The sequence below is a fragment of the Crassostrea angulata genome, chromosome 5 (genome assembly GCF_025612915.1).
Source record: "Crassostrea angulata isolate pt1a10 chromosome 5, ASM2561291v2, whole genome shotgun sequence".
In the NCBI taxonomy this organism is placed as follows: Eukaryota; Metazoa; Mollusca; class Bivalvia; order Ostreida; family Ostreidae; genus Magallana; species Magallana angulata.
In genome coordinates this window covers 34,758,814-34,781,692 of record NC_069115.1, presented here as the reverse complement: position 1 = coordinate 34,781,692, position 22,879 = coordinate 34,758,814, and the positions used below count along the sequence as shown (strand labels likewise).

General features: G+C 33.0%; 2 pseudogenes; one reads left to right on the top strand and one right to left on the bottom strand.

The window, feature by feature from the left end:
• Positions 1 to 1,044: 1,044 nt before the first annotated feature.
• On the bottom strand, positions 1,045 to 3,095 carry LOC128185367 (uncharacterized; annotated as a pseudogene).
• Positions 3,096 to 6,605: 3,510 nt separating this feature from the next.
• LOC128185366 (multiple epidermal growth factor-like domains protein 9) lies at positions 6,606 to 21,224 on the top strand (annotated as a pseudogene).
• The last annotated feature ends 1,655 nt before the right edge of the window (positions 21,225 to 22,879 follow it).

Here is a 22,879-nt window from a genome sequence, read left to right as displayed (position 1 = left end):
AAGAGCTTTTGCATTTGATATATGTTTTTAATGTTCAGCTTGATCAATATTGACTTAAAGGCCACTTAAAGACAGTGTAAAGGCAGTGTAAAGAGAGCGTAAATGCCACTTAAAGATGCTTAAAGGTGGCTTAAAGGTGGCTTAAAGGTGGCTTAAAGAAGTTTGGACATTAAGGACCTATAAGCACTTGCTTAAAGGTGACTTAAAGGCGGCTTAAAGGTTGTATAGCCTTTAAGCTCCTTTAAGTCACCTTTAAGCCACCTTTAAGGACTTGCTTAAAGATGGTTTTTCGCCCTGTGTATTTTCCTAAAGTGGAATACAACTCAACAAGAATTGGACACCTGTCCAAATTCTCTTGGCTACCTATCTCCCTAAACTGGAATACAACTCAACAACAATTGGACACTTGTCCAAATCCTCTTCGCTACCTGTCAATGGAATACAACTCAACAAGAATTGGACACCTGTCCAAATCCTCTTGGCTACCTATTTTCCTAAAGTAGAACACAACTCAACAAGAATTGGACACCTGTCCAAATCCTCTTTGCTACCTATCTCCCTAAACTGGAATACAACTCAACAAGAACTGGACACCTGTCCAAATTTTCTTGGCTACCTTTCTTTCTTCACTGAAATACAACCCAACAGATATTTGGAACACCTGAGTGTCTGTATTTTTCTTGAATATCTGTTCTTCTGTATTAGAATACAACCCAATCAGTAGAAGGCATTTGTATTATATCAAGGTACATGTATCATTATTTTGCATCTAAACAACCTGGCTGTTATGCAAATGAAACCAATTCTTCTAAGCATGGTTTTGAAATTAAATTATTGCAACATGGCCGTGGTTCATAAAATTCAAGCAAATATAATGAAAAGATTTTATCCACAAACTTTCATTTTATCTACCATTAAGTATTATTATGTAACTACCAAACTATTGAGGAATCATCATTATTTATTGTTGTCTTCAGAAACACAGAAACATATTTTTCTAAGCTTTGATCCAAAGATAAATTTAATGACAAATGGCATATAAACCAAGCCCTTAATTACAAATTTGGCTATCAGTTCATTTAGTAAAAGAAATTCTCATCAAGTGAAGAAAATCCATGAAAATGTTACAAATAATTTTATACAACCATACTGCTAAATAAATTGCAATCTTGCAATAATTTGACTTGATCAAAGGAAATTCTCATCAAATGTCCAGGTAAATGAATATGTGTACTTTCGTACGATAAAATTTTCAAACTGATTACATCCTACTAAACAGATACAATGCATGTGTTTCACACAATTAAAGAAATTACCAATGACAAGTTCAGTGACAAGTAAATGATGATGAAAATTTTGTCTCAAACTAGAAAGAAGAGCAAAGGAAAAGAACAATACAAACATCATTACATAACAAACATTTGATGCAAAAACTTCAAAATGGGTTTTATTTTTGTTTTTGGATCAGATTCCACACTTTCTTCTTTAAAGTTTCCCATGGTCGATACTGAATGGAACCTCCATTAGCCCTGCTTTTCTCTATTGCCATATTACAAGTTATTCTTCCTGGAGTGGTGTGTGTGTGTGTTAAGACATTCTCTGAAATATTCTTTAACCTCCTCCAGTTCAGCCTCAGTCCATTTTATTCGTGCTGCAATGAAACAAATTTGTACATCTTATAAAAATGTGTTATAACCTAAATCTGCACCACCTCTATCTTATCATATCTAAACATAGACTGAAACACACACTTGACCTCTTTTACAATGAGTTACTCTGCACATAAAGTTTGACTGATATTACCCAGTTTGTTTGAGTTTAAAATAAGAAAAATTAAATTGAAATGTCAAATAACTTACTCAAATAAGTCATGGGGTATACATGTAATATAAAGAAAAAAAATATTTACTAGATGAAGAGGATTTCTTTCCTCGAAGTGATGTCTCCTCTTCTTCCTCTTCCTGTAGGTCTGCTTCCTCTACCACTACAACAAAGTTTTATTCAATTAATTGTAACTAAAAAGTGCTTAATTTCCAATAATCAAATTCCAGGAACCAAATTTTCAGACACCTTTACAACAAACGATTTACATCTAACTGAAGCAATGTTTGTCAAAGGAATATATGATGATGAAAACAAGCAAGCAGTAAAATAATGTTCATCACAATATTCCTAATTAAAATACTGGTTTATATATGAAAAATTTTGATTCAGACACAGTATATAGCAAATTCTCTTCTATATTTTAGTGTAGACAAGCGGAAATCGGTAGTTATCTAAATATTGTGTGCACATCCTGTTGGTTTTCAGGAAGAAAAGCATGTCTCCAAACACTTATGGTTGACATTAATAATTCTTGGGCTGCGTTTTACAAACGAACTTCCGACGTACGACCAAATTAATGAATGATAATTAATCACGAACCAATTAATGTTTTATTCTAATGGCTGTAAAATACGATTATGGAAGTAATAACAGTTGTAAATAAATGATTTTATGTATATTTTACTCCTTTAAGATCAATCCATGAAACGTAAAATATCTACGACTTTGTCGCAAGTTCTTTTGTAAAATGCAGCCCTGATTTGTATTTTTTATTGCTTACTTACAATTGTCTAATTCTGGTGGGACATCTTCTTCAAGTGTGTTTTCTGCTATGTTTACAGCTGAAGTCCCTTAAATATATTTCAAAATATATATATACAATTATCAATATAATACAACAAATGGATGTTTATACAATAGATCTATACTGATTTCAGTATTTGTTCATTCACAAAAATAATGAAGTTAAAAATAAAATGAAGCATTGTCAAAAGAGTTGGAAAGTGTGTATACCTTCATCCAAAGGTTCAGAAGGACCTGACATGATCTCAGCAGAAATTTCTGAAATAAGAAAGAATAATTTGATAAGCCATAAAATGAAAAAGACAATTAATATTATATATGTATACAGTGTTGGACTCCTTCCCTGAGGTTAGAATCAAATTATTATAGAATGTTATAGCTATTCCTTTTAGTATTTGGTGGGTAGAAAAAAAAGACCCAAAAACACTTGAAAAATTCAACATCATTACCTTCCTGTGTAATATCATGGTCGCAAGTAAATGATTTCGCTGTCCCCCGTATCTATCGAATGTTCAGCTAAATTATTCCTATTTTGTCGTCTGATTGATATTTCAATGAAAAGTTTGTGATTGATACATATACACATGTATACACTACTAACAAACCATTTAGAGTTACCATTACAGTAGCCTTCTTCGTCGTACAATAATTGTAAAGAATGCTTTTGAGTTTTCATTCGAATAAACAATTCCCATTTGCCTGCTTTAATGACATACATGTACTCTAAAAACTATAAGCCACGTTTTAGTTTTGATCCCATTAAACCATATGTCTTAATGAGAAAAAATTGAAATTAAATCAATTTCTTTATTTTCTATCAACATATATTGTACTCTGTGTTTTGATGGTACGGGTTTGATATATTTACGTTTTTAAAACTCTAGAAGTAAAATGTCGATCATTAAGCAATATACTGTGTTGAACTTATCCGTATGTTTCTACATGTTTAGAAATGCCTCCACAAATAAATAATTTCAATGATTTGAAGGAAATATTTCCTTTCTTGGTAGGAAACCAATATGAATTACATAGCAACAAAACCCTGAAGAAGGAAATGTGAACAATAGTTTTTTAAAGATATTTTCAGAATGTTATAAATACAGTTAATTTTCGATTAAACTTATTTTGTTTTGAGGTTTTTTAAAAAATGTTTTAGTTTTAATATTTTTGAAATTTTTATCATTTAATAATACTTCTATACGTTGCCATTGTATAGGAGTGTTTCCACTAATGTGAGACTTCACAATATCTGGCTATTTCTCCGATATTTGTACAAAGTTTCTGTCGTGTTCATAAAAATCAAACCAGAATCTAACGGTCAAAGAAGATGTTATCGAAGATCACTGTATTCATGTTTTGGAACTTCAGTGAGATATGTGTCCCCTATTAATTGGCAAAAGTAAATGTATTTGTATTATAAAATTGTAAGTTTCAAGTCAAGAGATCTTTCATAGATCAGTTGTATAGATAGCATTTATGCCCATCTCCCAAAAAATGAATCGCACTAAAGGTTGCTCTGTTTGATGTGACATTATAACTGACAACAAACTTACAGTTTGAAATTGAAAAAGGCCATTTATTATTAAATGACGAACTTGTAAAAATATTACAATTATAAAATTTAATTTGACAAAAAAACTTGCAGTAATACAAATGAAATAACTTCAAAAATTCCAATGAAAATGCTAATATCAAAGGTGGGGTAAGGTAAAAATGCCACCTACTGCCAAGGACGGGTAACTGCAATAATTGACTGTCGTTGGCAGTAGCCCCAACCAACCTCAGTGCGAGAGTTGAATGTAGTGCAAAATAATTGTAAGAACAAATCTCAACAACCCCTGAAACTAATCTAAAATACAATTAACCAACCAAATTAAACTACTTGAAAATCGTCATTACATAAAATTACGTACCAATGTCTACAAGATGCAAAAATACACCTTGACTTGAGCTTTTCCATGTGTTGCAACAAGATGCTCATGTCACCATGACAACTGAATACCTGTACGGAGTGACAACAACAATAGTACACAGTTGTGACTGTCATAAGCAAACCTTGTTTGATGCAAAATTACATCTTTGTTGTGTTAACTTGTGTGCAAATCAACCCTACCCAAATCATTTGTGCATTTGTTTTGGTTATTTTTCTTTGCACATGTTTATACTTACTATAAAATGCATAGAACAAAACTTCCCTAAGTTGTAAACAACATAAAAATGATATCAATAAATGTTAAATCATTTCAAAAGATACTCATGTCACCATGTTGAAGAAATAAACACTTCCAAAATAACCACGTAAACAATGAAAAATGACAAACATGAAGAGTACTATTACATGTACCTTAATAACATTATCCAACTAAATGCCCATGTCACCAGGGTTGAAAAGTTTTGATTAAACCAATGTATTCTATCTACAAAACCACAAATTACCATGACCATGAATCTATTTTCGAAGTCCATGTACACCTAAAACATGTTTAAAACTGTGATGAAACTGTTGTCTAATCAGGTGCTCTTGTCACCATGATTGGCTTCTCATAGAATAAACACTGACAAGTTAAAAAAAGTAACCCCTTAAAATGGAGCAAACATTCCACAAGATGGAATTGTAATTTTGAATTCTGACCAGATGCTCTTGTCACCATGGTCGTTGAACTGGTTCCTACAGAACAGGAACTCGAATGTACTTTTTAAAGGCATCAGATAACAATCTACCCATTGTTTTAATTTTCTGCTCCGATATCCCTTTGTAAAGACAGTCGTAGCCGCATTAATTCTAAAACTGTGTCCTTTGTATTGTTTGCTGTCTAAACCACACCAATTTTAAGACAAACATAGCTGATCTGAGAAATAATTCCGTGACACTGGTGTCCCATTCATGAAATAAAAAGAGGACCAGAACTTGGTTTCCTGACTTGAAAGTATGTCCAAAGGGTCTGGACTCGACAAACTGTGTAATCTTCTTTGTTACGTTCTACATACAAAGTATGTGATTGACCTTTACTATGCTTGAAAGATTCCATAGTCAACTCAAATCCTATTGGACAGTCTGATTTGATTTTAACAAAACACACAGATTGTACTGATGATAATGACGGTTTTTGTCTTTTGAAGCTGTAAATTCTTCGATCCTAAGAACAGTAAAACGCCAATAAATACATACTTTTCATACTTGCAGTATATTGTAAAGAAGCTATCAGCTGTTTCAACATACATGGTGTTATACATTGTAAGTGACCTTGAGTCGACTATACCCGTTGTATTTCTATAACCTTGCAAACATTTTTTTTCACTATGGAATTCTGTGTCGGGTCTGCCATATTCCTTATCTTATGTTGAAAACTTAAAGCTGAGACATAGGTTGTTACTGTGGAGCAAGTCAAACCTTGAGAGAAGCAAAAGGCTATAAACAGAATGATATCCTCAGCATGTTCAGGAATTCTTTCTCTTGGTAAAGCGAATGATGACACAAAACGATGGTATACTCCATGTCCCAATATATTCTGGATTTATATTTGGCTTAATTGCTTGGTATTCATAATTACCTCAGGGTTCAAACGATGTTCATTCAAAAGTATGAAAAATTTCCTAGATTTCTTAGTCAAAACGCCCTTGTTAGCTTATCAGGTTTCAATACAATGCTAAACATGTGATGTCTACAGAGATTTTGAATTGCAGCAAGCCCGGATGATAACGTTGAAAAAATGCGCGCTGCATTCCGAGTGTATTTCGAATAGAGAAAATATGTAAACATTCTACTTTTTTAATCTCCGTAAGGAATCTGTTTTCGTTCGAGTGAAAGATCATAATATGTCAATGAAATTATCTTGGAAAATATCCCTTTTAACTATTTCAATTGCACTTCTTTCACAGGTATGTGTATTTTTATTAAAAATCGTCCAAATGTGCTGCATAAATATCTTGGGACAGACTTCAATAATCAATTGCCCTTTGGTAAGTACAAGGAGTCGATGGCGATAGAGACTGTTGTACTAAGTCTGAAGCTATGGATTGCAAATCTTGAAGTTGTCCTCGTTGTAATGGCATTCCACCGGGTTGGTGTGAGAAAATTTGTGAAGGAACTGTTGAATCTGCTGACGAGAAAGAATATCAGCTAAAACATTGGTTAAGCCAGGAATATGTCTTGCTTGGAATAAATAGTATGTTCAGAACTAAGCGACAAACTAACACGATAATAGTTTTATCTTTAAAGGTTTGTCTGTTAATGATATGTACCACCGCATCATTGTCTGTGAAAAAAACAATGCATCGATTTAAAAACTGCTTTCCCCAAAGCTGCACTGCAAGTACAATAGGAAATAACTCCTTAAATGTAATATGATAGGATTCCCAAGCTTTTGGCCATACTCCACTAAAATACTGATTTCCTAAATAACAACCAAAACCAATGTTACTTGCATCAGTGTACAACTGCAATGAGACAGAATTTTCCCAGTGATCTGACAAAAACAAAGACTTTCTATTAAAACAATTCAAAAATATACTTCAAGCCTTCAACTTGTCCTTAGGTAACCGTTTTTCCATCACCGCGGAATCCAGCTCAATGCCCAAAAAAGTTAGCGAAGTGCAGGATAGAAACGTTTTAGACTGTTTGATTGATATACCTATATCTTTGAACAGAAACATAATTTTGTTAAGGTCTCTATGACATAATTGTAAATCACTTGGGCCCACGACTAAAACATCATCTAGAATATGAACAAATTTCCCGCAGATTCCCAACATGTTTTCGCAAACCCAGTGGACTGCCGTGCTGAACTCTTCAAATAAATGACAAGAATAACTAAGCCCCATAGGAAGACTTTTGTCCACATAGAAGTTCTGATCTAAAGTCAAACCTAGCAATTCCCAATCTGAGTAATGAATTGGAACACTTTTATATGCATTCTAAATATCAAACTTAAACAAACCAGTTCTTTCCGTACTTACGCATTAAAGCTACTGCATCCTCTATATCCTGATATTGAACTGATTTGATTTCCTCCTGAATATTGTACCATCATTGACCATCGTTGACCGAAGTACCCTCAGGAAAAAAAAAGGTTATGAATAACCCTGTAGTCAACAATAGTCTCTCAAGAATATTTCGGAACTAAAAACAAAGATGAACTTTAAGAACTCTGAAATGGCATCACCTTAAAACGACCAGCAACTCTGTGGTTGTCAATCTCAATCTGAATTTTTTGTTTCAAAATGTCCAAATTCTTAGTATCTGATGTAACATTACCACTTAACCTACAACTCCGTTGCCCCGCAAATGGAATTCTAAAGCCCACTTTAAAACCTTCAAAAACAAATTTTCGTTTTCCCCCATCAAAACCCTTTAACCAATATTCCAACCAGTCTGCTTTAATTGGGGTTGTAATACTAGTTTCCATTAAAAGACTTGTAGTTGTTTGTGGCTTTTCCTGCATTCTGAGTTTGGTAGTCACCTGATTTTGATGGTGTTTGGGCTTTCCCAGAATTACATTGTTTCTTAGTGTGTGTCCCTCCGCACTTCTGACAGGTGTGTGTGTGTAAGGGCAACGTTCTCTGGTGCAGAATCCACTGTTGTTGAAACTATGGCAGGGATATTTTGGTGATGAAGAGCCACGAAAAAACTGAGGTGAGGACGAACAGAACTTTCTATTACCACCAAAAGCCGAAGCTGGACCAACTCTAGATTTACCCAAACTAACAGCCAAAGGTTCACTGTGGATTTCTGAATTTAAATTATCCCAGGGAAAAGATAAGGGATTACTAGGACGCCATTCTTTGAAGTTTTTATCGTAATAGATTGCAGCCTTATCTCTTGCTTGTTCCCCTAGTTTTTGTACCATATCCCCATATTTTATCAAAGCTGGGGCCTTGATTTTTCTGTAAAAAGCCGACCAAAAAAACCCAAAAAAGCCTGGACCCATTGGCTAACTTGCCTTATCTCATAAGTTGGTCTTTTGGTTTTGATTTCACATTCCCCTTCCTGATTTTCCATTATTTCAAAACTCTTTTCCTTATTTTTCAGCCCCAACAAAGTACAAAAATCCACAAATTCGTTTGCCCAGATCTTACTTTTAATTTTTGAGTCCACCCCAAAACCTAGTGGTCTAGTAATACTAGGATTCTGAATATCAGAAATCGATGATAGTTCTGTAGAAGCGTTTGATCTCTCTTGAGTTGTACCTGAGTTGTTTGGCATTGAATGGTTGTCAGTGGCTGATGAAGTTAAGGGTGCTTCTGCAACCGCTTCTTCTTGGTGAACTTCAGGTTTGGATGAATTAGGAATTTTTCCCCCTACCCCCATGGCCTGTAGTACTGACACTACTTCTTTGGTAACTTCAGGCACCAATACAGTAATCAACTCTTCTTTTATCGTGTTGTCTGTCGCCGTCTCTGCTCTCTTCCGTTTGCATTGGATTAACCTCAAATGAAAGTGCTAAAGATCGATTGTAAGATATATCATCCTTGTGAATGTATTTGATAAAAATTTATAAATACTTCATTGGCGATAATTGAAAAAGAGATTATTTGAATAAGTCTACTAATTAGTTTATTAAACTTGTAATCAAGCTAAGTACATGTATATTTTTAATGTCTATATGTCTATATTTTATGCCAAAAGTTAATAAGGTACTTAGTTATTGTTTCCTTTACGCTTTACTAATATAGATATTCAGCCTGCAGAGCGTGGTTCTGACTTCCGGTTTTTATTATTTTTTTTAAAATCAGGTTAACCATAGGAAATCAAATATCATGATTTGTATAGTTTTTAGGGAACTAAATCTGCTTTATATTAAGTGCAGAAGTTAAAAACAATACGGGAAACATCGGCAGTCATCTATCAAATGAGTTTGAGTCACATTGATTCAGCCATGGGACCATTTATGGCCATAATTAGCATATATTTGCTATTATTTCATCGTGTTGTTACAAATTCGAATTTATGTCTAGGGTAAGTATCTTAATATCTAAGCTTACGTAGGATGTTTCGACATGCATTGCAGTTAAATAAGTATCGTTTAAAGACACGGAAAAATGCTTAAATATTAAATATGATATATATTGTGTTTTACATGTTATATACATGTATGTTAAACTACCGTTAATCTAAAAGTACTGACTTAATATGATTCATTCCTTTAACACACACATGTAAATTTAATTTGATTTATGTGCAGATCTGTTAAATTGTTGCACTTGTTTTTACAACTAAAAACACTAAGTTACCTAAGATAAAGTCATCATTTTATTAAGAAAAGTCTTGATTCCTTTTTGTTTGATATTAGAAATATACAAATTACATTTTACAGTTAGTTCAAGCATATATTTTACAACATACACCATAGCATAGCATAGCATTGGAATCTCATAGCATAGCATTGAAATCTCATAGCATATCATTGGAATCTCCTACCATAGCATACAATCTCATAGAATCTCATTCGTCATATCATACCATAGCATACCATAGCATAGCATAAATGTACTACAACGATTTTAACTTGGTCGGGAATGCATTTCATTAGAAAAATCACTTTGCAACCACTATTGAAATAAAAACCACTATTGAAATAACTTATTTCAATACTGGTTGGGAATGTATTTCATTTGAAGAATCACTTTACAACCACTATTGAAATACAACCACTACTAAAATAAAATATTTAGATAGTATTCCGGGATGTATTCCATTTTGAAAATCAATTTACATACACTGTTGAAGTACAACTACAATTAAAATAATTTTTTCAATCGTAGCTTAGATTGAATTTCTTCATTAATTTTTCTTTGAAAATTTACATTTTGTTCTTTACATTTCTCTTTCTACAAACATATCATGTCCTATGATATTGTATATTATTTGCACAATTGTGAACATCTTGTAAATTGCCAGAACTTCTATTCAAACCCCCTGTATATTGAATAATTATTTATTGATAAATATTATTATAAATATCACTATTAATATAAATTATTTCAATAGGGGTTGGGGGTTACTTCACTACGACCACTATTGAAATATATTATTTCAATGGTGGTTAAGGATGCGATTCATTTCAACCACTATTGGATAATTTATTTCAGTAGTGGTTTGGGTACCTTTCATTTCAACTACTATTGAAATAAAGTATTTCAATAATGGTTGATGATGCATTTCAGTTTTATGTCTATTATCATGTCTGTTTGTAACACTTTCCTTTCTGCTAGGGGAGTTTCTTAAGGAAAGAAGTATGCCTTATGAGATGATAAATTCCTTTTTGATTATGATGATCTTTGATTTACCTCTATATTGTCATGTTTCCCATACCACCTGTCATCTGGAACCGAAAGTGTTATGCACAGTCGGAATAATAGGTATAAGACTAACATCCTACTACTATTAAAATATTTTATTTCAATAATGGTTTTAAAGAACCGCATCCTTAACCACAATTGAATTAATTTATTTCAATAGTGGTTGTAACGAAATGCATACCTAACCACTATTGAAATTATTTATTTCAATAGTGGTTTTAATGAAACGCATACCCAACCACTATTGAAATAATTTATTTCATTCAATATTGGTCTTAATAAGGTACATCCCCAACCCTCATTGAAATTATTTATCTTAATAGTGATATTCATTATTACATAAATATATAATGATATACAAGCTATACATTATATGCAGGGAATTTAAATAGAAGTTTTGGCAACGTCGTCTTCTAGTACAAATAATTTACAATTTCCATAAAACATGATATATCTATAGAAAAAGAAAGGTAAAGAAAAATATGAAAACAATTCTATACGTTAATCTGCGAGGATTGGTCATTTCTGCACAACAGTGAAAATCCTAAAATTAGTACATTTACATCATAGTCTTAATAACCATAAAATATGCAAGTCTTTAGTACCTTAATTGTGTATTTGAATTGTTTGTTAAATAAAAATAAATGTATATGCATGTTTATCTGCGAGAATTGGTTATTTACTTCTACACAGCAGTGAAAATTGTACCATAATTGTGTATTTACGAAAGCCGAGAAGGATCATTCGAAATTCGAGATTCGAAATACGAGATTCGAAATACGAGATTCGAGATTCAAAATTCGAGATTCAATATCTAAATTAACCAATCAAATCAAGGATCTGAAAATATGTATCCTAGCGACATCAAACTGTTCTAAATAAAAATCATACGTACATGCTCTTATATACAAATAAATGCTATGTTCACTTCTCCCTACCTAACTAAATAATTATTTGTATTTACTTTTACACAGAATATCTAAGTAGACTAGTAATAATGCAGTGTGCTTCGCGGATCTAAGTGATTTTGTTTGCCCTGGTGCATTTCCACCTGATGCGTTTGAACCCTAAGGTATTTCACCACCAGTAATAGTTTAAAACCCGGGTTTATTCACCCCTTTTGTGTAAAACTGCGGTTATGGTAGAGAACTTCACAAGAGTAGCTAATTTTTTCTGTAGGGGGTCCTAGGCCAATTTTTAAAAAATTTACTATGTAAATTTAATAAGCTCCAATTTTCCCGAGGAGGGGGTCCAGATCCCCTGACCCCCCTTTCTAGATCCCCGCATGAAGATTAGTACATGTATCTAAATAATCTAAATATAAATAATCTGTCCTGTTTCACTAATAAATATAAGCATTACTTATCGTTTTTATGTATGCATACAGTGATACACTAGTACTATGATTATAAACAAATCATTGAGATATTATCACATCATACGGAATTATCAATAAATACAATTTTGTTTCGTTTTCCCCAGTAAACAACTTATTATGAGTCTTACTTTTGGAATTGTTTTCAATATAGAAGGATACCTACTCTCTACAATTAAAGGTAGGGATGATAGGGTGCCAAATTGTTCACATTGCCGATTTCTTGTGCAGAGAACAGTAAAACCTTTTATTTAATTGTGCATGAATATTTCAAAATTAATTGTTGTACATATATTTTGTTATAATTCATTCATTGATATATCAACAAGAAAGAATAAAAGCATATGTTTCACAGCCAAGTTAAGTTTCTCTGTAGTTTCCTTCCCCCCTACCCCCCTACCCCCCACCGCACCAAAATTGACAATAATTACATATGTCATACAAATGTTTACTTTTTTTGTAAGTAAATCTCTAGAGAGATGTAAATAAGCACTGCAAACAAAGATGTGTGTATTTAATATACTACTACATTACACCTAGCCAGATAAAATGTAATCAGGATGAAGCTGCAAGGGGTGAGTGGTGCAAATTTACCAATTTGTCGCCATACACACAGAACACCAAATAAAGAAACTGTAAGTGGTGTGTGTAATGCATAAAAGATGGCGGCAAATTATCTCAAATAATCAGTGCAAAAACCCACAAATAGGCTGTTATTTGTTACATATCCTGCAAAAACATTGATAAAAAATGTTATCGTCCCATAACATAGCCGATTAAGTTAATGTGTACATATGGTCAACGTACATGTAATTCTAATATACAAGAAGGCGGACGTATCAGGCGGGGATCCAGAAAATTAAATTTCAAAAATGATCGGTTGAATAACATTAAATGCTTTGAAAATTGTTTTAAACTATCGCACGGGTCAAAATGCGTAATAGCAGCTATGTACAGTGTAATTGGAAACTTTCATTTTATATCAATATGTAGTATTACCTATGTTAACAAATGAGAGTATAGCACAACTACCACAAGCAATACATGTCCTTTACCGGCACCACCTCCCTCCCCATAAAAAAATGAAACAATTGTCGTTTTATTTGCTAAAATGTGTGTGGTTCAAGATTTTTCTAAAGGACATACCCGACTAGAATTGAAAAAGAGTCGTACGTTTAAACTAATTTTGTCAAAAATTTTAGATTCATTTGGTTATATTTTGGTCCATTTGGGTAAATAGATGCACCAGCGCAGCTCTAATTTATATATAATCAGGCCATAAATTCAAAATATTTTCAAAAATTAATAGCTTTAAATCCAGTGGATGAAAGAAAAGGAAAGCAAGTCGAACTCGATGAGTGCTAATACCTGTGTTGAATGAATGGTACAGTAGGATATGCGCAAAAAAGTCCCGTCTACTCTTTCCTACCGTATAATAATTGGAATATTACTAGTAAATCCGATTATAAGAGTCAAATTAAAAATCAAGTACGGATATGTACCTGTTTATCAAAAGTAAAACTACTCATAATTTATCTACAGTGCATCGTTATGGAGCTACACAGAAAGTTTTATATTAATTTGCCGAGCCAAATAAAAAAAACTTGGAAAACAAAGAGAAAACAAAGTGGGGACAGTATAACTGACACATTAATTAGGACTATATAGCCCCCCCCCCCCCCTCTTGAAATGTATATACTGAAAACAGATTATTGGCGTACAACATCCGCACACAATTTAAAGAAAATTTCATGTTTTTTTTTTATCATTTTCGCTAGCTAATGTAAGACATCACAAATACCCCAAACCCCCTCACGGAAAAGGAAATGCTAGGTGATGAGAGAGATAGAGAGAGAGAGAGAGAAAGAGAGAGAGAGAGAGAGAGAGTCGATGTAAATCACAGGTGCGCTAACACCGTTAAAATTAAAGCTTGCTAGTTGGTCTGCCCTACCCTAGCTACCTCCTCTCTTTTCTCGTTTTAGAGGCTTAATTATTGTCTATATATGCTTGTAACAAATCAAATCAATTTCAAATCAAATCAATTTCAAATTCTAAATCAAACTGAATTTGACACGACAAAACTCTGTCTGTCTGTCTGTCCGTCTGTCTGTCTGTCTGTCTGTCTGTCTCTCTCTGTCTCTCTCTCTCTCTCTCTCTCCTCTCTCTCTCTCTCTCTCTCTCGACAATGGCATTGCCATACCCTACAATACACTATTCTTATCTGGATTTTTGTCTTTGAGGTTGTAAATCATTATATCTTCTATGGTTTAAAACTTTATCATAACCTATAATTTGACATGTCGATTATTTCATTGAGTTTCGTTTCATAGCTAAAACATTTAGATTAAACAGATCTTTCTCCGCGAGCCGATTTTTACACAGTTGGAGCGAATACACTTCGGGTTAAAATTGTTCGGGGGGAAATACCTACAGGGCAAACAAAACCACTTAGATTCACAAAGCCAACAGTGTTATTTCTAATTCAATTGTTTATACTGTGTGGGGTTAATTCATCAATGTTAATTTAACCATTTTATAACCACTATATAAGAGCTATTAAGACAGTTATTTGTAGGAAAGAGCATGTACGAATGATCTTTATTTAGAACAGTTTAATGTTGCTAGAAACAGGTTTCAGATCCATGATTTGATTGGTTAATTGAGATATTGAATCTCGAATCTCGTATTTCGAATCTCGTATTTCGAATCTCGAATCTCGAATGATCCTTCTCGGCTTTCGTATGTATTTGATATTATTCGCTAGATTTCTTGCATTTCACAATAGTTTGCAAATATGATATACAACTTCTTTTTTTCCAAAGGTGTTACATAAAAGTGATTATATAGTTATGATTATAAGTAATTCATTCCCATCTACAATTAAGAAAAAAAAATTAATTGTAGTTGAACTTTAATGGTGTCTGTAAAGTAGTTCTTATTATGAAATACATCCCCAACCTCTATTAAATCATTACTTCAATAGTGGTTGTATTTCAATAGTGGTTGCAAAGGGATTTTTCTAATGAAATACGTCCCCAACCACTATTGAAATAATTTATTTCAATAGTGGTTTTTTTTCAATAGTGGTTGCAACATAGCATACAAATCTCATAGCATTGCATTGAAATCTTATAGCATATCATTAAAATCGCATACCATTGCATAGCATTAAATTGTAAAAGATATGCATGAAATGACTGTAATACTATTATCAACTTCGATTTATTTTGAGAATCTGAACATAGGATTTTTTTTAACGTACGATATACTTTTCAAAAACGTCATATGCATTACATATATCTTTTAAAATCTGTTTAGCATTTAAATGATTTTGTCTGTAACAGATAGATTATATATATATATATATATATATATATATATATATATATATATATATATATATATATATATATATATATATATATATATATATATATATATATATAAAGATCGCCCCAGTCTACGCCAATTTAAAAGGTATTGATAATGGAAATTCATCATTTAAAAGTCCTTGTGATTTAGAAAGTTAACAGATGACATATTATATCGACTATATGTTATCAATATCATCAAATGTGTTGTTTATTTCAGTATGCTCGTTAGTTTACTTTTTCTTAATTAAAAAACCTCATTATTTTTTTTCACTCTAAAACTATGTTTTACATCTTAATGATATAATAATAAAAATATACTGATGTATTAAGCAATTAAGACTAATTATAAATGAGTACAGTTCTTTCATTTGACATTTGAAGACATTTGACTTCATTAACTATTCCGACATATTCCTCTTTCCCATTTGAATTATTTGACAATTTTAAGCCGATCTTTCCTAAATAAACAGTGTAGAAGGACATCCTATTTATTCCAAAAGTCAATCTAGCACTGATTGAACTACAGGGAAAGTAATCCATGTATTAGGGAACAAACAAACATGAGTTACAACAGGTTTAACTGGTAATATCTAAAATAGAATACTTAGAAAACAGTGTTACATAATGTGATCGGTTTTACTTCGAAAAGTTATGCAATTTATAGTATTAGGAATGATTTTATATTTACTGAAAGCGGAAGAAAATCATATAACGCCTCTACCGTAATATTTAATGCGTCAGCTTTCTAGGTGAAAATGACAAATTTATATCAACCATGATTTTTTTAACAATAACGAGACATTCCTACTGTCAATTCATGTTGTATGAACAGTTTAATGAGAGTGTAAAGAATAAATCACAAACATTCAGCTAATATTTCAAGATTTTAACCGTTTGATAGCGTCTCAAATAAAAAGTAGGCTTGTTAAGTTCAATAGTGCTTATTAAAAATATGATCCCAAAATGTGCATACTTACAAAAATCCGTTGCGAAGCCAATAAATATACGATTAAATAACATTCATTAATAGAAATTCTTTTGTTTAGATATTTATCAACTATGGTTGTGAATACTGCTTTAATTAGAAAATAAGTTTACTTAGAGTTAATAACTTTGTATTTGAGCCTTCTTGAATATAACTTGTAGACCTGATGGTTTAGAATGCTGTGTAGGGTTTAAGTGGAGTTATACTGAAAACAAATGCAGACGTATGTATTATTCTGTAATATATCTAATTTTTTAATTCCTAATAATATAGTAGCAATGCTTTTCTTTAATTTTGAAATGTTCGTGCTTACCTTAAAGATTGTTCAGATGGGTATTATGGAAGAAATTGTAGCCATAAATGTCACGGGCCAAATTATGGTTTTAACTGTCAGCTTACATGTAACTGTAGCATTGACCAACACTACTGGCTCTAAAAACCCCTGTCCGTATGAAAATCCCCTGTCTTCCCCTGTCACCCCCTGTGTTTTCACTGTCATCCCCTGTACATCCCCTGTGTGCCACTGTACAGAACCCCTGTATACCCTGTCATCCCCTGTGCGCCCCTGTACACAACCCCTGTGTGCCACTGTAAGCCCCTGTCACCCCCTGTACGCCACTGTCATCCCCTGTAAGCCACTGTATACCCCTGTGCATGCCCCTGACAATCCCTGTACGGTCTTTAACTGCTCGCACAGTAAATAAATAGCTTTTAATTAATTCGGATTTTTAAAAATTTGTATTTGGCATTCATGTTTTAGACGGTGCTTGTTTTTCTTTGCATTTCAAAGAGGGCAATATAACTACAAACGTGAATAATTTTAACTCAACATTGACACAAATCAAGATAATTTTATTCTTGTATACCGATAAACCGCTTATTTTATTACATGCATTTAAAAATATACCCGTGTTCTGTAGTTTGTATAAAAAAAAAAGTAAGTAGAGGAGTGTGTGAAATATGCAATGTTCTGTGCCATGTAACCTGCCTGAGCTAAAGCGCACAATAACACAACATGATCAGCACGTGCAGATAACCACACACAGATCGAAATGTTGAAATGATCACCTATATCTTGACTGTCTTGTCCAGTGTAACAGGCACTAAGCATCAGGGGGAGTGGGCCAGGAGGGCCTGCCCCCCCCCCCACTTTTTCTCGCAGCAACTAGTTGTTTTCAATTTACAAATGAAAAATAGAATTATCATGGAGTCCCCCCCCCACACACACACTTTTTGGGGAGCATGTAAAAGATTAATATAAAAGATGAGTCTGCCCCCCCCCCCCCCCCAGCTTTCAAAAACGATGCTACGTGCCTGTGTAATGATGCATAGAAGTTCATGGTATTTATGAAGTTCACGTAAATCGCTGGTATTTGCTTTAAGCTTTTTTTTATATATCATGAGAGAGAGAGAGAGAGAGAGTTGAGTTTTTGTCGGAGGGGGGATTAGACCGGTCCATTGGCAGTTTTAACTTCTATCAGTGTGCATTTTCCAATTTAGTTATTTATATGCATTACTGTATAGAATTGCCCTCATGCAAATGCCGGTAACGGGGTAACATATATTCAAACATGCATTATTTTAAACAATGTTCCGGGTTTCGGGTAAGAAAAATATCTGGATTCATACATTTATTTAAATTTGATTTCATTTGAAAAATATAATAGAGCAATATACAGTTTTAATTCATATCACTGTGCAAAATAATGCTCTGAATTTAACGCTCTTCAATCTTTTCATGTTTGAAATTTTCAATTTCTTGTTTCTTTACTTGACAAATTGTGAAGAAAAGTTTTAAGCCCTAGGGTCTTTAAACAACATATTGCATTATTGTGTACCATTACCGAGAATTCAGACCTGAGAACGTGTGTGTATATACAAGTACACGTGTGTCTGACACCTCATTGTTCCCAATCTCGCTACTGTGCACAGCAAATTGTCAAGGAGGGTTGTGTACAGTATATAGCTATTATGTAATCACTGAACGACCAGTCAGATCTTAGGAAGTGTGTGTATATATACATGTACACGTGTGTCTTTCATCTCTTTTTCCCGATCTTGCTACCGTGCACTGCAAATTGTCAAGAAGGGCTGTGTACAGTAGCTATTATATAATCACTGACCGAGTGAAAAAATGTCAACATCATCTTCTTTTAAAACTGTAGCTTCAATCAGCTAGTTGTTCATCATGTGTCTTTAATTTTTTTGATCAATTGATCTGGTGTAGAATAAAGCATTGATGAATTAAAAATCAATTTGTCAGCTCTAAGTTAATCTAAATAATTACAGAGAATTGGTTATGAAGATTAGTTAGTATTGCGTGTTTACTTATTAGGAAATTATTTACCGGGTAAACTATGAGTAACGTTTAATTTAAGATCAATGCAATCTATCCTCATTCTCTGTCTCTCTGCCTCTGTGTCTCTCTGCCTCTGTGTGTGTATGTCTCTCTCTCTCTCTCTCTCTCTCCTCTCTCTCTCTCTCTCTCTCTCTCTCTCTCTCTCTCTCTCTCTCTGTATCTTTATAATCTCCTTAGGCTACATGTATATAGAAAACACTAGTTCTACAATGACATGTATGTTGTGTATGTTATGACCAGGACCGCGGAATGATAAAGAATAGGTGAGGAAATTAGGATTGCATGTTTACTTATTATGAAATTAATTCCCGTATAAACTATACAATTCATAAATTTAATTCAAAATCAATGCAAACTCTCTCTCTCTCTCTCTCTCTCTCTCTCTCTCTCAATATCTACATAACCTCCTACATGTACATGTATAGAAAACAAATTTACATGTTCTGACATTGACGGCAGACTTCACTTCACTGGCAATTAATTAACACTTAAATTTGCAGTAAAAAGAGGTATGAAAATAAGATTTTAAAAATTAATGAAATTGATTATGAGAATAAATCATCAGTTGAAATTAAATTCAAAAGTCCAATAAGCCGGTCAGAAACATACTAAACAAACATACAAAAATAGTTTCTTAGGCAAATTTATATAAGCTATAGAAGCTTTTAATTATTTTTGATTTTCACGGGAAATTAATAAAGATATAACCAAGAGCTTGATAAAAAAAAAGAGGAAAGGTGTACTTTGTCATTACATGGCTGATTATAATTCTATATTTTGATTGATTCATTGGTTTTAGTGCGCACTGAGGGCTTTCACACCTATTATTAAAAATAATCCCCGCCCTCACCTGAGGTTTAAGACCCGGTGAATCTCAAATTTTAAGTTGTTAGGATGATTATTTAAGTATCAATAAATCATCAACTAAAACATGCGATTTCTAAAATTACGATAACAGTGTGTCTTGTGATTCGGCGCTGTTGAGTGAAAAATATTGACTTAAAGCTCAAAATATAACATATGTGATTTCAGTTGCATTAAGTAAATAATATTGAAAAAAAACCCAGTCAAAAGCCGTACAGTGGATGTCAGGGGCATGCACAGGGATATACAGTGGCTTACAGGGGATGACAGTGGCGTACAGGGGGTGACAGGGGCTTACAGTGGCACACAGGGGTTGTGTACAGGGGCGCACAGGGGATGACAGGGTATACAGGGGCTCTGTACAGTGGCACACAGGGGATGTACAGGGGATGACAGTGAAAACACAGGGGGTGACAGGGGAAGACAGGGGATTTTCATACGGACAGGGGTTTTTAAAGCCAGTAGTGCAATGTCACCACACGTATGGATGTAAACGGTTGCATTCTGGTAAGTATATTGATTTCTCAAATTATTACATCGAAATTCAAAATTTTAAGGTATAATCTTTATTGTATTTTATTAATTTGGTTTTATTTTTTCAGAATGTAGCAATGGCCGCATTGGCCATTACTGTGAAGTTAGTTGTCCTTATCCAAGCTACGGAAAAGAATGCCAATTACAATGTAGATGCAACAAGGAACTCTGTGATCCGGCTACTGGATGTAAAAGTATGTATCTTTAGTCAACTGATTCTGTACAAATGTTTTAATTTTAAAAAATTACAATTTTTTATGAATATGTAGTAATTTTTACTTACTTTTTATGGAGCAGGAAATCGTACTCTAACGCCATCTTCGAGGGGACACAATGCGATCATACATTCTACGAAAGCAACAAATCAATCTAAAGAACTCAGTAAGATTACTTATGAAATTATTTAAATTAAAATTAAATTTAAATTATTGTATTTTTATTTCTTAAGCTTAAATGTTTCTATATTTCTCATCCTCAATGATAGATATCATGTGCGGGATAGTCAACTCATCTTAAATTTATATAGCTAGTATTATATTTTGTCTTTTCGTTTATTTCTTAAGCAATGATTCTCTCATTGCAGAAAATGTTGCGACAGTCTAGTTTACAGATTTAAACACATTGATCAGAAATGGTTCAGGGAATGAAATTCGTCGTAGAAACACAGATATCTCTCAAGATATTAAAGACCATGTTATTATCAGTCTCGCGATCCTTGTTTTGATTTTACTTGCGTAATATATTAGTCTTATTGTAAAACAGCGTTCACAAATACATATACCACAATTATCAATTACAAATGAATAAAACCATCTTGAAAAAGTTGAACAGCAATTTTTAATGTAACAAAGTGCAATTCTACCAATTTTCAAATCTTTATATTGCTGAAACTTTTATTCACATTAAGTAATTAACTTGTACTGATATTCAATTTTAAAAGTCAACTTATCATGGTTTTTATATTCACGAATGCATTGACATAACTATTTCTTTTATGAATTAAATTTGCTAAATTTTTTTGGAATGTTATGATCTGTGACAAATTAAACATATAAAAGGTCATGTGATACTTCCACCTCTGTGAGATATGTCAACAAGTAACAAAAATTGCTTCAAAAATGTTATAAAACTTAAAAACAACACCTTCGCAGCATTCATTTAATCATCTGCTCAGTGTAGATTTAACCGACTACATTTACAAACATATTTTTCACATGTTCATCAGTATGGTATGGCAACCGTTATGTCAATGTTAACTTAAATACTGCAAGAGGCAAAATTGTCAAATGTACATTGTTCTAACAAAAAGCTTTCTAAAAGAGTTATGAAAACATTAATTGAAGCTACAAAAGAGTCTTAGTTGATTAACCAGGTCCACTCCACGGGTCCGGAATTTTCTTTCTTGTGGCAACATTTCTGACTCTGGTCTGTACAAACAGTGTTCATACTCTAGTGCCAACAAGTTGTGTTTCCGTTTCTTTTATAAGCAGTATTTCGCCGAAACCTTTGTATAATATGGACTAGAACTATGGCGTAAATTGGCTACAGTGGTTCTCATATAATATTGCAACATATATACAACAGTGGGACTGCCGAACAACTGGCGCGCCCCCAACTACAACATTTCCATGTGTTGTCCCTGACGGGCAAGTAGCATGCTGGGTAAAACCGCAATCATGCTACCAACATAATGACAACAATAAACTATATATTTAACTGATAGCTATTAAATCTTTATATTAACTTTATGTTTTAATAAATTGATATTTTTTAAAGAATTCAGAGTCTATGTTATGCAAACCAACAACAACTTTTCAACAAAACAACATTCAACGTTAACAATCATAGTCCGAACTTGGGAATTGAAGGTGACGATTTCGCAACTCTTGCAACAAACCAAGTCGGATAACGAATTCTTAACCACTGTGCCGATAGTCTGGTAGCCTGAAATGAACAAAAAAACAAACCCAGCAGAACTTTTGCCAAAAACAAAATTTATAAAATGGGTAGGGTTTGAGTGGGAAGAAAAAGTTATCTTCATCAACTTTTACGGACCTCACTAAAGCTGATCAATATAGAAAAGGAAGGGACCACGTAAAAACTGATTATCAACCGTAAACAAAATACATTTCCGGAAAGTCAACAATGCTCCGAATATTACAATGATTGATTTTGAGAAAGTTAATTATATAGGTACTAGGTAAATTTTAGGATTGTAAATAAAACTTGCTTTGATAACGGCACATATTTACAGACAAGCTAAAATATGTGCTATTGTAACATTCCACTAATTATTCTAAAGCATTAATGTTGCAAACTATATCATAGCTTTCAAAATAATTACAAACCCCAGCCCTCTTACTGTATGTGAACATAAACTGGTTTAAAGTTATACATTTTAATGTCGGATTCGAGAACATGAGTTGAACGATAGGTGTTTGTGAGGAATGGCCAACTCACAT